General features: G+C 43.7%; 1 protein-coding gene across 11 annotated transcripts in view; it reads left to right on the top strand.

The window, feature by feature from the left end:
* ENOX1 (ecto-NOX disulfide-thiol exchanger 1) overlaps positions 1 to 16,020 on the top strand; it is a 610,449-nt gene that overhangs the window by 150,297 nt on the left and 444,132 nt on the right. The window contains exons 4-5 of one of the 11 annotated variants that reach the window (XM_019936501.3): positions 12,485 to 12,580; positions 14,398 to 14,503. The exons of 9 other annotated variants lie outside the window; for them this stretch is intronic. The gene's annotated coding sequence lies outside the window, so the exon portion shown is untranslated. The remainder of the gene's footprint in view (positions 1 to 12,484; positions 12,581 to 14,397; positions 14,504 to 16,020) is intronic. One more of the 11 variants, XM_073795220.1, reaches the window with a different exon arrangement.

A 16,020-nucleotide genomic window follows, 5' to 3' on the forward strand; every position in this document is an offset into this window, starting at 1 on the left:
TAAAAAAAAAGGGGAAATGCTTTTTATGTTTTTTTAGTTAAACGGTAGTTTTAAGGCCTCTGAAATTTTAGAGTGTTTTTATGATACACCGGAAACATTTTAATTAAAGAAATGATACTTTGAATCAAGATTCTGTCAGACTTTCTCAGAAAATATTTGCACACGGGTAAGTTAAGATACGAATCTTCGTGTTTGTTCCCTTTGGGTTCTTTTTCTGCCTGTCTCGTGACGGTTCTTTTTTTGTTTCTTTTAAATCTGTAAGCTTATACTCAGAGCTTTTAAGCTGGTGACATAGAAGTCATGAAGAGCAGAGGGCTTCTGGCAGAGAACTTGGGAGCTCGGCATACTTCTCCATGTCTTGCTGCCCTGACATTTAGCCCTCACTAAGCTCTATCAAGTTTTCTATAATTCTTTTGTATTTTCACTTTCTTTCCCCCTTTTCATCTATGACCATCATCTTCATGGCTTTTCCTTCCTTTTGTTTTTGTTTGTTTATAAGACCATTCAGTTTGTTCATTTGCTCATTCACTCACTCATCCATGCAAGTATTGTCCTTCTCACATGTGCCAAAAATGGCTCTGGGGATAGCATCAAGGTGGTCACAATTTAGGTGGGAGATGGTCGTGCAGAAATTGTTGCTGTGATGGGGCTCTGTACTATGTGCTCCGCACACACAGGAGAAAGAGCAACGGAGTTGGCTTGGGGAAGTCAGGAAATGCTTCAAAGAGAAGGTGGCATTTGAGTGGAGACTGAAAAGAGTAAGAACCTTGCCAGATGGACCCATGTGGTGGAGAGAGAACATTCTAAAGGAGAAAGGACGGGCGGCCTAGCAGGGAGGTGTGGGGAGCAGGGTGTGTGTGTACCGCTCGCTGTTTGGGCGACGTTGCTGGAGCATGAGGTGGGAGGGAGGGTGTAGGGCTGGCTGAGGCTCTGTGGGAAAGTAGGCATCGATGGAGAAGGTCCCCTTACATACTGTGAGCCCTCCTTCCATCTCAGGTCTGCAACCTGCCGTTGCCTCGGGTTCATCCTGCACCTTGCAAGGAGGCTGCCTGTGTTAGCAGGCTTATCTCCTGCCAAACGCCTCACTGCTGCTAGAGGGAAGTCAGGGCTTCCTAACCTGGCTCTCGAAGAGCTCAGCGCCCTCTCTCTCTCTCTCTTTTTTTTTTAACATCTTTATTGGAGTATAATTGCTTTACAATGGTGTGTTAGTTGCTGCTGTATAACAAAGTGTATCAGCTATACGTATACATATATCCCCATATCCCCTCCCTCTTGTGTCTCCCTCCCACCCTCCCTATCCCAGCCCTCTAGGTGGTCACAAAGCACCGAGCTGATCTCCCTGTGCTATGCGGCTGCTTCCCACTAGCTATCTATTTTACGTTTGGTAGTGTATATATGTCCATGCTACTCTCTCACTTCGTCCCAGCTTACCCTTCCCACTCTCCATGTCCTCAAGTCCATTCTCTACGTCTGCATCTTTATTCCTGTCCTGCCCCTAGGTTCATAAGAACCATTTTTTATTTTTTTTAGATTCCATATATATATGTGTTAGCGTACGGTACTTGTTTTTCTCTTTCTGGCTTACTTCACTCTGTATGACAGACTCTAGGTGCATCCACCTCACTACAAATAGTTCAGTTTCATTCCTTTTGATGGCTGAGTAATATTCCATTGTATATATGTGCCACATCTTCTTTATCCATTCATCTGTTGATGGACACTTAGGTTGCTTCCATGTCCTGGCTATTGTAAATAGAGATGCAATGAACATTGGGGTACTTGGCTCTTTTTTGAATTATGGTTTTTGAAGGGTATATGCCCCGTAAATGCTGGGTCATTTACTCTGTAAATCATCTGTCCTGGCTGCACTCGCCTGCTTTGCTTCTCACACACGGTTTGTTCCTTTGTCCTTCCAGCCTCCATCTTCAGAACCCCCCATCCTTCAGGACATCACTCAAATCCATCCCCTTTATGAAACTTTTCTCCACTCATGAGTAATTTACCCCTTCCTCACTGCAGGGGAACTTTCAACGTACTCCTCACATCACAGTGTCACATGCCTCTCTTATCTCATGGGTTAGTTCTCTAACACTCAGAAGGGCTGGCAGGTGCTGAGGAAACGGCCCACATACCTATTACGTGTCCTGTTTGTGCTCGAAGTGCAGCCTCTTACATATTATAAAGGCTGCATTGACGTTTGTTAAGAGTGGAGGGAAAACAAAGTTCCTTTAATCTGTAAGGCTGCTACAGAGGTGGAACCGAGGGGTTGATTACTTGTCGTATGGAAGAGGCAGTGGTTAATGTAAGATCCAGATGACACTCTTGCAGGGCAGAATACTTTTTGGTGAAGGGAGAAGGATTACATTAAACAGAAAGCTGGGATATGGACAGAAAAGCGGTCCACTTTGTAAACTAGTTAAACCGCCCTAAGGCTGAGACATGGGAAGAAGAAACTTAGAAAGCCATTAAGCCATGTGTGCCTGGTCTTGACGGCGAGTGACAAATGACAAAACAGGTAAAAGCACCTATATTGCATTAAGAAGCTCTGCATCTTTCTAAGAGATGGCCTCTGGAAGACTTGATTCAATTTAAGACTTCTCCATTGCAGATCTGGAGACAATCACAATTTCAGAACTATAAATATATATTTATATAAATATTCATATAAATATATTGAAAGTTTGCTGCCACTGAGCTCAAAAGACCATAATCCTATTACTTGTGATTTTGACAAGGGTAAGTATGAATAACTGAAAGGAGAGATCGATTAAAGGAATAATATGAACAGGAATAATGGAGTTAAGGTAATTGAGGCAGTATTGGGCCTAATGGACCTTGTTCTCTTAATGCCTCTCTTCTGCTCTTCGTATCGAGTTGGCCCTAAAGTCCATTCGACTCTGCACCAGGAGAGAAGAACATAATGGAAGAATTAGTATTGCTGTCTATAAAAGAATCAATCTTGTTTTTACAGAAGAACATCAATCAGTCTGTGAAATCAATTAGCTGGAATTTTTTACATTCAGCTCATAAGGTAACGAGACAAAGCGATGAGCAAAGCCCGTCTGCCTCGCATGTAGTAGATGTTCAGGAAACGTTTCTTGAATTAAAAGCCAAAGGAGACCATGGATTTAGTTGAAACACTACTTCAGTGTAAGTCCTTTCGTCGGTACTAATTCAGTCCCATCCCTTTTCCTCGATGGACTGTGTCTGTCGTACTGTAAGTAGAGATGATTCAGTTTCATTGATCTCTGCAGTGAGTTCTCTCACACGTCAATTGCCGGGCAGCCCAGGCCAGCCTCGCGTGACCTTGGGTCTCTGTATTACTTAGGGTCTGACCAGGGGCCTGTGACTTGGTTTTCGGCCCTGTAGAGCACTGGCAGATTACATGATTTTGAGAAATATCTCTTTGATGACATTACTGCCTCTTCAGAAAACTTCACTGTCTCCCCTTTGTCTCCCGAGTTACAGGCTCATTAATGCTTTAGAGTCCCTTCCCCACCCCACAGAGCTTCTGCGTTTGGACTTCTCCCACAGCCTATCCACACTGAACTCCCACCTGCCCGTACTCAGGCCCAAGGCGGAAGGCAGATTGGTCTCTGCACGGCATCATCCCATTTTCAAACAGGCACAATGCTCCCCTTGGAATTCTTCTTCTCATATGTAGATCCATCCAATTAGAGTCAGTCTGCCTAAGGCAATCATGATAGTCCTTAAAACTGTATATTATCAAGAATCATGCTGTGAAGACGTTTATTTCAGTGAGACGAATGGTGTTAGGAACTAGAGAGTTGCAGGCACACAGTAACAAGGTTGTTTTACCAGCAGGTATTTCAGTGATAATGATGTTTTCAGTATCCACAGGAGTGTAACTTCAAAACCTGAACATCACTGAAAAGTATATTTCACTGTATCCCTTTTCACAAGTTTGTAGTGAACTAAACTGGTATTTTAAAAAATGATTTCAACATCGTAATGACCCGCTATGGTGAAAAACTGAGAGTAAAAACTTAAAGCAGCTGTATTTTTAGTAGAAGAGGTTTTTTTCCTTTCTGCCTTAGTCTGCATTAAATAAATCTTATTTCTTCATCAACTGATCACTTTGTATCTAATACACATTATGCAGACTGTACAGTAGAAATGTTTGTAACGTTTATTCTTCGAAACTGAGTTTAAGTCCTTTTTCCTCCATTGAGTTTGCCTCTTACGATTCCACTCTTCTGTCATGGTTTTCCCCCCTCCAGATACCCTTTTTTAGGCTAATTATCCACTCAAGGACCTCTTTAATATTTAACTTTTTTGAGAATTTTTAAAGGCTGCTCTGAAATACAGACATATTTTTATTTCCCACAATGCCCAATGCATCGTTAGGACAATGTGACATCCTTGTTTACAGAAAACATACAGTTATTAAATTCAGTTTCACCCCAAATTTCTCTTTTCCCTACTTCCTATTCTACCTGAACATTGGGTCTTGTCTAAATGGTTAATTTTTTTTTTTTAATTGAGTAATCCCCATTTCAATGTCAACGTGAAAGGATGAAGAATGACTAATAGGTTTCACGTTAAAGATGGTACACGTTTTATTTAGTTCCTGAAACACGATTAAAGTGACTTTTTTTTTTAAGTTACATATCTATAAGAACAAAGGAATGGGGCAACAGCCATAGCATTTTGGAATCTGGGATACAGGTGGATGAGTGATAGCTTACTGAGCAGAGGAGAAAGGAAGAAGTAGCCTAATTTACACTGACGACTTGTGCGAAGCTCAGGAATTTTCAGCAACAAGGACCCCTTGGAAATGAGAGTGACGATAGGACTAAAATTAGGAGTATTGGCTGAAAGTTCAGATCTGCTCCCCAACTTTATACAAGCAGGTAACTAACTGCCCCTCTTTCACTCCATAATAGGAATGGAGAGGTTTTTTTTTTTTTTTTGTACAGATGATAAAATAGAGGTTTCTGGATTGGAAGGTATCAGGAAAAGTCAAGTGGTATTACATAGTCTTGAAATCAGGGAGATTGCACTGATTTACCAAATCCTGAGAACCATAGCTACCTTCTTCTCCCTGCCCCCCTAGCCTGAAGGCAGCCAGGATGATACCCTATCTGCAGGAGACTTCCCTGGGATTATGACCTAAAAATAAAACTCGAGGGCTTCCCTGGTGGTGCAGTGGTTGAGAGTCCGCCTGCCGATGCAGGGGACATGGGTTTGTGCCCTGGTCCCGGAGGATCCCACATGCCGTGGAGCGGCTGGGCCCATGAGCCATGGCCGCTGAGCCTGTGCGTCCGGACACGTAACAGGAGAGGCCACAACAGTGAGAGGCCCGTGTACAGCAAAAAACAAAAACAAAAACAAAAACACAAACCTCGAGGATACTGACATCAGGGGTTCCCAAAGAAGAGCCCTAACTAGAACAATCCTAAAATAAATCTCAAATCAACCCCTCCCCACAGACAAAACCTTCCTGTTGACTTTCTCGGGCCTCACCAATAATTACCAAGCAGACAGCCAAGAATCATCAGACATTTAAGGAAAGTCTCTGTTATGCGAGACAGAAACTAAAACATGCAAACAGAAAAAAAGCAACTTGGAGGACAACAGAACCTTTGCAGGAAGAAAAAATCTTAAAAAAAGAAAATCATTTGTATCTTCAGATAGATAAGGTGTGATATTACAACTGTGAAACAGAAGAGACTTTATAAGGGTTGGGAGATAAAGTTAAGGAAATTTCCCAGAATGTGAAGTAAAAGAGAAAGAATAGAAAATAATATAGAAAAAATAAGAAATGTATAGGATTGGTTCATGAGGTCCAACGTCCCAAAACAGCAACACCAGCTTGAGAGAATATAGAAAACAAAGGACAGAAAACTGTCAAAGGAATAATTCAACAAAATCTCCCCCAACCAAAGATAGGAGGTTCCCAATTAAAAGGTAATACCAGTACATGGTCATGAAACTTGACAACACTATGATGTGCTCCAATAAGTGGGTAAACCAAAAAGACCCCAGATCCCAGAGACGGGACCAATGTAAGAGCCAGCTGTGCAGAGGGACAAGTGATCCACTGATCTCAACAGGAGTAGGTAGAGAGCTTCAGGAGAGTCGGCTTGAAGATGATGCAATTGATAAAACACCTGATCTATTCCTACTGAGAGGAGATTTACAAATCTGGGGGAGGCTTTGGGGATAACCTCAGGCTAATTATATAAGGAAACTAACCAAAGTGAAATGTAACACTGATTTGTTACATTGAAATGAAACATTTCAATGAAATGTAACAGGAAGGAGAAAAAGGAATGCAGAAAAGGAAATGTAATCATAGAATATTACATGACTCAGATACTAATAATGTCTCTGTAGCTATAATGATTTAAAATGGGTATTTAATATAACCAAAATTGTGCTAGAATTCTGAGGATAGGAACATGGGACAAATATAGGTGGATGAAAACTAACCACCCAACCAACCCTCATCTTCCTTATTGGAAGGCCAACAGATAACGCCTAAAATTGAAAAACCAAGAAATAGTGATACAAGCATGTTATTAAAATCAGTTCTCAATTTCGCCTCAATGTGGCGCACATAGGAACAGATAACTTAGAAACATAGTAAGCTGGGGACATGCATTTGGGGACTATTGTATAGCTAAGAAACTTCCAAATGAAATCTTTTCAAATTTTCTAATGAGAAACCTGAATTTGCTTTCATGAACATAACTTCTTTTCACATTGCTATTTGCCTAAATAGCTAAATAGAATTCTTGATCAAGATGTCAGTGATTCTCCGTTTGGAATTCATATTAGTCACTGTCAGGTACTACACAAGCATCGATTAAGAAATATTCAGGCTGTTTCACCACTATTCCAAATTTTACAGCAGTTAAAATTATGTTTAAAAAATCCAACAGCTTTAATCGTCTTCTTTGCTCTATAAATGCAATACTCCGGTACTGCCCTTTGAATTTTTTTTCTATGAAGTAATTAAAAATGATGACGGGGCCCCTAATTGGTAAAATGCGTGTTCATTGTCAGAGCAGTCACCCCATAGGTAGCTTGGATGCCAGTGAAAGGGCACGTTAGCCCCCAGTGGAAAGAAGTTTCTGAAACCCATAAAGAGAGAATTTGGGGAGCTGATACCAAGAGCTTTGCCCACCAGTTCCCCCTCCCCAACTTACTAGAGGCCCACCTTCAGCCAGCTGTACCTTGCACGTCTGGAATGCAAATGCCTCCCCCAGCTGCATGGACGGCTTCTCCAGAAGGGCAGTGGTACCTTCTGCAGCGGCCTGTTAACATGGGTGTCCCTGGACATGCAGTGCTTCTCAGCAGAGCAGTGGGGACTGTGCCTTTGGACTCTGGGGAAGCTGATGGCCAGCTGTGACCTTTCCAGCTGCACGGGGCCCCACCTTCTTCTCTGAGGCTGAGGGGTGTCAGGACCTCATAGCAAACCTGGAACCAAGTCACAGCACAGCAGTGTGCTGAGACCTACCGGCTGGGATGCGCTGATTTCTAGATGTGGAAGCAGAGTCCCAAACGATGACTTAAAAAGTTGTAAGCAGTTAACCTGCGGGCCTAGCACTACTTAACAGGTGAGACTGTGTTCCGAACAAATTGGCGTAAATACAAATCGATTCTCAAGGAATATCTCTCATGTGGTCATATTAGACCTTCCAGACCTTTTACTTCATCCAGGGATTGGAAGGAGCTGCATTGAACCCCGTTTCCATGAGGCGAGACAATAAAATATATGTAATTGTGGAATATGGCCCACTTCTTAAATTCAGAGGCTCTTCAGTTTGTGGATTAACCACATGCTGTATTTTACCATTTTGTCTCAAGTATGAAGGTAAAGAACCATACATCTGAAGATAGTAAACTTCATCTTTTTCTAAAAGGAAGAAGACAAGTTGAAATTAATGGGGAATAGAACTTGTGTTTTGAATCTCCGATTGTTTATTTTCTTGCTGTCCCTTTAACATGGTCCTAGGGAAGTTAGTAATAATGTTTTAGGAGAAGAGTTAGGAAATGGATAGTCACTCTTTCACTACATTTTTAAGCTGGAAAAGAAGAAAGGCAGTTAAGAATACAGAGCGGTGACTTCTCACTCTCCCTACAGAGGGGAAGCAGAACGTGGTCCATTTGGTGCCCTCCATATTCAAGGCTGAAATTGGAAACAATGGTGCTTTAATTCGCTGCTGAGTTAATGGGCCTGCTGATTTGTTCTCATTTTTCAGGCCTCTAAAATGTCCTTAAAACCCTCTCAAGGGTTTTATACTTTTAGCCTGAGGTCTCTGTGCTTCATTTTTCCTTTTGTTCTTCAGACACTCTCATTGCCTCTCCTTGTTTCATCTTCTGAAAGGTTCAGAAAAATGCGTGGTATGTACTGAATAATTTGGATGGAGCTTGTGACATGTCTTGATGATGTTAAGCCACTCAGAATCCTAGAAAATAGTCCCAGCTTGCATTAGCAGTAGATTAATGCAGGTGAACTTCAGAGTCTTAATTTTAAAGAATTTACATTTTTACCAGTGATGATTGAAAACCACTGGCATTCTCTCTGCCTGCATTACTGATTACAATTGCAAATACTTGCAAAGAGTGCTAGGGTGACTTTTCACTGTTCCGTAAGGAGCAGAGTATTATTTTACCCGTTTAATGGCTATTAAATATTAAAAAAACAATTTTCCAAAAATACATCCATAACTGTATGCAACACGTGCACAAATCACAATGGGAAATATATTCTGATACGCATGCCTAATAATACTTGTGTAGATTAGTTTCCGTGTCTAAGAGAATTTGCCGAGAGGAAAGGTTAAATTCGGGGGAGGTTTCTCATTTGCGACTTTGTTCCGAGGACGGAACAAATAGGGGTGCTTTCAGATGAAACCGAGCAAGTTATTACTCAGGTAGTTCCTTTTTGCCCCAGGATTTCCTGGATGTGAGCTGTACGTGAACCCCAGCCTCAGGATCTGAAGCAGGAATGGTGGAAAACCATAGTGAGTGAGTTATTTGGGATGTGGGACCCAGAAGCCCCATCACCTCTTGAATTTTCCCTGTGAAAAACGAGCAGGGGTTATTTTTTAATGTTAAGGGAATTCCTTCGGAGTAGAGATTCAGAGGAGAGCAGGAACGTATTAGGGGAGGGGTCTTAAGAGAGAAGGGTTAGCCCCACCTTCTGGAGAGCAGAGAGAGGGCAGGGCACAGGGGTGGGGCCTGTGAGCTGGGGGCAGAGCTAGAAAGGAGGAGAGTGAGGGGAAAGCAGGGAGTCAGCTGGTGGACTTGAGATCCGGGGCTGAAATTTAATTTCAGAAGAAACATTTGGAACACTTGGCAACATGTCACATGATTGATCAAAGTGACATTTGGGGGAGGTAATCTTTTTTTTTTAACATCTTCATTGGAGTATAATTGCTTTACAATGGTGTGTCAGTTTCTGCTGTATAACAAAGGGAATCAACTATATGTATACATATATCCCCATATCTCCTCCCTCTTGCGTCTCCTTCCCTCCCACCCTCCCTATCCCACCCTTCTAGGTGGTCACAAAGCACCGAGCTGATCTCCCTGTGCTATGCAGCTGCTTCCCACTAGCTATCTGTTTTACATTTGGTAGTGTATATTGGGGGAGGTGATTCTTGCTGTGGGTTATACAGTGACTCAGAAGAGGGAGAAGGCAGGCACATAGTGAGAAGAGCTGCAGTGAGGAAGGGAGAAGGCGAAGAGATTGGCCTTGGTGACAGGACTGATAGAGAAGACGGAAGATGAGGAGAGCTTACTGAGAACTTTCAGTCAAGGCTGGGGGGCTGCCTCGGAGAACTCCTCCCATCCCTACTGGTCCGAAAAAAAAAGAGGGCGTATCCAAAAGATTATATACGGCAGATGTCCAGATGCCTTCTAGAATAGATCAGTTCTCTTCCCAGCTTGCAGGTCAAGGAACCGTGGCAATGGAACAGTTTGCAAAAGACAGAAAATTTGGTCGGTTCTCCTTTGGACGTGCTACGACCCTTTCCCTCATTCCTCCCACTCCCGGGAGATCCTACAGTTGGCAATAAGTAAAGGGGTGTGAGAAGAGTTAGCTGTCGGGAAGGGAGCACAGGCCTGGGATGGGCTGCGCATACACAGTAATTGGATCCGGGTGTGGGGATAAGCATTCCATGTCACACAGAGGAGATGGGAAGAGCCGAGGCTGGAGAGCACACACAGTAAGCTGCCTTTCGAGGCCAAGGGAGGAAAGGAGACAGAGAAGGAGCAGTCAGAGTGGCATTAAACCCGTGAAATTGATCTGAACTTGACAGGGATATTTGCTTCATTAGAGCTGATCGTATGACTTGTGCTTTTAGGCCATAAATGAGGGGACAGTTCCATCCCCCAAGACTTAGCATCCACAGAGAATTCACAATATAAATACAGCAAGGCGAGCCCCCAAAGCAGCCTTGCTGAGCAGATGTTCAGCCACCAGAAAGATTTACATGAGCCTCTTTTACAAATATAGTTCCCCATTCTTCTTAGAGTCAGCCTCTTAGAGTGAGAAGCCTTTAAATGAGTATCAGGAAGGACATTTTCAAGAAAGTCCTGTACTCCATAGTGGTGGAGCTATCTTAACAAAATGAGTGAAAGTGGTCGAAAGGTACAGACTTCTAGTTATAAAATAAATAAGTCGTGGGGATGTAGTGTAGAACATGGTAACTCTAGTTAATAACAGTGTATTGTACATTTGAACATTGCTAAGAGAGTAGATCTTAAAAGCTGTCATCCCAAGAAAAAAAATAATTTATAAGCTATGTGTGATGATGGATGTTAACCAGACTTCTTATGGTGATCGTTTTGCAATATATTCGCATATTGAATCATTACGTTGTACATCCGAAACGAACATAATGTTATATGTCTCCCAATAAAAAATTCTGAAAAGAGAATACATTAATTTTTACGTTGTAATCAAAATCAAGCAACACTCACCGAACCACCAGGATGGATTATAACGCTGAACACTTTGTTCTAAGTGGGAAATCCCTTTGAGTCTTGTATCAGTCAGGGTTTTGCAGAGAAACAGAATCAATAGATATGCACACATCTACGCCTGTGTGTATGTACATATAGTATATTTATTTTAAGTAATTGGTTCACGTAACTGTGGGAGCTGGCAAGTCTGAAACTCATAGGGTGGCCAGCAGGCAGGAGTTGATGTCGTAGCCTTGAATCTGGAACCTGTAGGGCAAGTCAGCAGGCTGGAAACTTAGGCAGGATTTCTTTTTTTAAATTAATTTATTTTATTTATTCTATTCTTGGCTTTTTTGTAAATTAATTTATTTTATTCATTCTATTCTTGGCTGCAGTGGGTCTTCGCTGCTGCGCGCGGGCTTTCTCTAGTTGCGGTGAGCAGGGGCTACTCTTTGTTGCGGTGCGCGGGCTTCTCATTGCAGTGGCTTCTCATGTTGGGGAGCACAGGCTCTAGGCCCACGGGCTTCAGTAGTTGTGGCACACGGGCTCAGTAGTTGTGGCTCATGGGTTCTAGAGTGCAGGCTCAGTAGTTGTGGCACACGGGCTTAGTTGCTCCGCGGCATGTGGGATCTTCGCAGACCAGGGCTCAAACCCGTGTCCCCTGCATTGGCAGGCGGATTCTTAACCCCTGTGCCACCAGGGAAGCCCTAGGCAGGATTTCTGTGTTACAGTTTTCAGGCAGAATTCTTTTTTCTCCTGGAAACTCAGTTTTTGCTCCTAAGGCCTTCAACTTGATTATATGAGGCCCACTCAGATTATCCAGGGTACTCACCTTCGCCTAAAGTTAACTGAGGGATACTGTGAATTATATCTACAAAAATACCTTTACAGCAACAGCTAGACTTGTGTTGGACCAAATAACTGGGCACCAAAGCCTCCCAAGTTGACATCACATACCTCTGACTTATACTTTGGTGGAAGAGCAAAGTTAGCTGTGTTTTGTCCCGTTTCCTCAATGTTGAAATCTTTACAATGAAGAAAGATTTTCTTAGTCATTCAAAAGTGGCAGTTTTGGTGGTACCTTTTATCCTGTCAAATTATGAAAAAAAAAGAGAAAAAAAAAACTTTGAAGAGCTGGGCAGCACCAGCACCTTACTTCTGTCGCACAGGATGCAGACGGTCTTGTCTGCTCTGTCTGGTGAGTGGGTGGCATGGGTGATACAAGTTATACTCTTCCTAAACTCTGTACTGAGACCACTCCCCTGACTGTGCAGCCATTGCTGGGATGTGGGGAGTTAATGTTTTCTGGGAAGAACTTTAATGTTAGGATTTACTGTCTTTTGCACATACAAATTTGAAGCCTTGGTGCTATGCTCTTCTAGTTATTTGCATTTAATATGCATGCAAATTCACAATGTATCCTACGTACCGAGCACATAATTTATCCATCGGTACTTTCCCTGGTTGTTAGCAATTTTGGCCTTGTTAAAAATTAATGCTTTGAAGAGATATATGATTTCAAATTTATATGTAGTATCTTTAGTTTCCAGAGGAAGATACGGAGTACATTCTCCGCTGGAAAGGTAGAGCTCTGCTGTAACGTTCTCCGTGTTTAAAGAAGTTACATATACTGCTACAGGTTAGAATGCTTTTATTTATCTTTCCTATGAATGGGTTCGGATTAGTTGTCACAGATGTTTGTTTCCCCTAACAATGCTGAAAAATATGTTTCTGAAGCATGATTGCAACCCACAGCATCCTGATACGATGGGGAGGGAGAGTCCTTTCAGGTGATAAACACACCTCACGCAACAAGAGTACATATTGTACGTTTAATGGAAGAACACCAGGTCTGTACAGCATGACCCACGGCAGGAGGATCCCAGAGAGAGACTCTGAGGCCTCTCCGGCTGCCATTTAGGCCTGTTGTCTTGGCAACCAAAACACAGCCATCAGTCGTTTCCTGGGCCAGGAACTCCAGTCAGCCCTGACTCCACCACGCCCTTCCCTCTTCCCGCTTCCAACCTATCGCTGGTTCTGCCCCGGCAGCTTCCAGGCAGCTTCAGATTTTCCTCCTCACACATCTCCAGGCCCCCACCTGTGTCTATTCTTTCCCCTCATCACCGGCCTCCTGGCTTCTCAGCTGTGTACCTCTTTCATCAGTGCAAACAAGGTTTCCCAAACCTTCCTTCCCACTATTGAAGAAAGTCCTCTTTCTGTTTAAACCTCCAGGCGTTCAGCATCCTCTGCGGGGAACAGGCTTCCATCCTCAGCTTCAGCTGTCGGCTCTGTTCCACTAGTTACCCTTCTCTTTGTGCTCATCTTTATGGCTTTTAGTCACCCTCCTCCTGCAACTTACCCACACCGTGGACGGCTTTACCCTCTCTGTCTCTGAGGTGTCTCCGTCCCTCTCAAAATCAGCCCTCCTTAAGTGATAATGAGCAAAGGCTCTCCAGCTGACAAGTGGGTGATGGCGTCAGCACCAGCATAGTCAACGCCATACATATTATGAGCAGCTTCTGTGTCGGCATAGTGCTAGTAGGTGCGTAAAATGGGCTAAATTCATCCGGCCTGCAGACGTTGACTCGCGGACCAAGTCGGGGCCTCTGTGTGTTGTCGTGCAGCCTGGCAAGGACATAAGTCGGGGTGAGAAGCCATTTTGGCTCTGCTCACACACACGGGTGTCCTTGGGCACAGCTGGATCTGCCAGAGTAAGAGGTGCCTTCCACCCCCCCCCCCACTCATCCCCCAACAGAGGCACCTTTAGTAACCAAACTGTGCTGAGACACAGAGCCGAAGGGGCCCCATTTTCTAGCTCCTTTGTGGGCCAAGGTGGCCTCCCTTACTATTTGCAGATGGGCACTCTCTGCACTTGGGGAGGCCTTAACTCATGGCATATATGTGAAAATCAAGAAGAACTGAAATGAAGTTTTCTCTGAAGAGGAGAAAACATCCAAAGGAAGACCAATCTACTCTCTCTCCTTTAGAAACTGTGAATGGCGGGGAATCGTACTTTTGCTTTTGGATTATGTGACAGTGTTTGATAAATGTGATATATTTTGTGGTAATAATGATTTTGTGGTAATAATGATTTTGTGGTAATAATGATTTTGTGGTAATAATGACATCCAAGCGAAATATTCTGCAGTCTTTCTCTTCCCCTTCCTCTTCCCCTCCTCTTCTTTTTTGGTAGTAAGCATAGCAGATTATAAATGTCTAAAATATTTTGGGTGGCTCCGTGTTGCATTTTTACCAGGCTGGATGGTATCATAAGTAACTGCAGCCGCCAGGTCCCATCCATGTGCTGTGGGCAGAGCGGCCTTCTGTCACAGAATGTTCGGGGGGCATGGAAGCCACATGCTCGATTTGCATACCGCTCAGGAGCCCTCAGGGTGAGGACTTGAGCCTGGCTTACTTCTGGAGCTCAGACATGGACTGATCTCTCCCATGGCTTAGGATTCCCCGAAAGAGGCTGGACTGAGAGAAAGCCACCTGGGAAGAAATCTGCCCATGGGACCAGACTGAGCGACAGCCTGGATGTCCAAGGGAACAGAGGCTCCAGGTACCTCTCCTGACTTAACTAGCTTCCCCTCAACTCCCCTTACCAACAGAAGACACCTGCTCACACACACACACAAACAAGTATGCTCTGGCATGAACGAGACTGTGGCATACGGCGTGGGTTGGCAAACTCCGGCCCTCGGGACAAATCCAGCCTGTGACTGTTTTCGTAAGGATGAAAGGCTAAGAATTGTTTTTAGGGTTTTAAAGCATTGTAAAAACAAAGCAGAGAAGAATGTGTTACAGAGATACATTACTTAAGCCTTTGAAGCCTAAAATATTTATTATCTGGCCCTTAAAGTTTTCCAGTTCCTGCAAAGAACTGGTCTCAGTGCCTAACGACTTCTTCTTGGTGGTGCCTTTTTGAAAGAGCAAGGCCCGAGAGTGGAAATGGTTTCCCTGATGGCCGGGCCTGGAGGTTGGCGTTTTAGAGGAACTTATTTGTCCAGAGAATGTTGTTGGGGGGGGGGGGTCGATGGTGACTTGTGGGTGGCAGAGTAACAGTGGTCAGTGGAGCCCACGAAAAGCACAGCGAAGAGGAGAGGAATGCTCTCGGGTGCGGGAACAGCCACGCCCACAAGCTCCAGGGCATCTCATAGGGAGTCACTGAGGAGAGGAATCCTGGGTGGAGTACGGAGAACCGGGACCTGGGCTTTTGCCTTAAACGCAACATATTTGTAGCACCATGAGTGAGGCGGCTGGGGTGGGGGGTGGGGGGACTTTGCGTTTACACTTACATTTAGTTCACAAAGTACATCTCATTTTGGAATTGTGAGAACCCTCTGAAACAGGTGAAAGGGCGTTTCTTTCGACTTCAATCTATAGAGAAGAAAGGATTGATGCTTGGTCAGAGGTGTGCCCTGTTCAAGGTCGTACAGTTGTTGTATGGTGGGGTTGGAAATCAGACTCACATTCTGGCTCTAAAATCTGAGCACCATCCTCAGGGTCAGTGAATTATCATTGTGAAGTGTTAACCCTGCACCCCAACTCCCCAACGCAAAAGGCTTTCCACTCAGTATGAAGTCTATATGTAAGTTTCTTGTGTTAACGTATAAAACAACAAAAATGGGTAGAATAGCTCTAGAACTGGAATCGTTTTGCATATCTCGCCTTTGTAACTTTCTCACATGGCAAAGTATATGTGGGAGAGAGTCTTAGCAGGTGTACGGGATGGCTCGCGCCGCTCGGGATCGCTTGTGTACGTCTGGGAACACTGGCTTGAGACAGATTGCTTGGCCGTTCTAGCTTGACCTTCATAAAGAACCTGTGAAAGGAGCAATTGTGAGAAATAATTAATGACACTATGACAGTCTTCATGAAAATTGGAGTGGCTTTCACTATTTTACCAAAGATGTCAGAGCAAGATCCTATTTACCAATAAAAGATAAATCGAGTGGCATGTTGTGTGTGTGTGTGATTTGGACGGCACAGACCGTCATTCCTACCTGGCAAGACAGGAGAGAGAAGTTTACCCATTTACTCACCGTCTAGAGACTTTGATATTTTTCTCCTCATTAA

The sequence above is a fragment of the Tursiops truncatus genome, chromosome 18 (assembly GCF_011762595.2).
Source record: "Tursiops truncatus isolate mTurTru1 chromosome 18, mTurTru1.mat.Y, whole genome shotgun sequence".
Lineage (NCBI taxonomy): Eukaryota > Metazoa > Chordata > Mammalia > Artiodactyla > Delphinidae > Tursiops > Tursiops truncatus.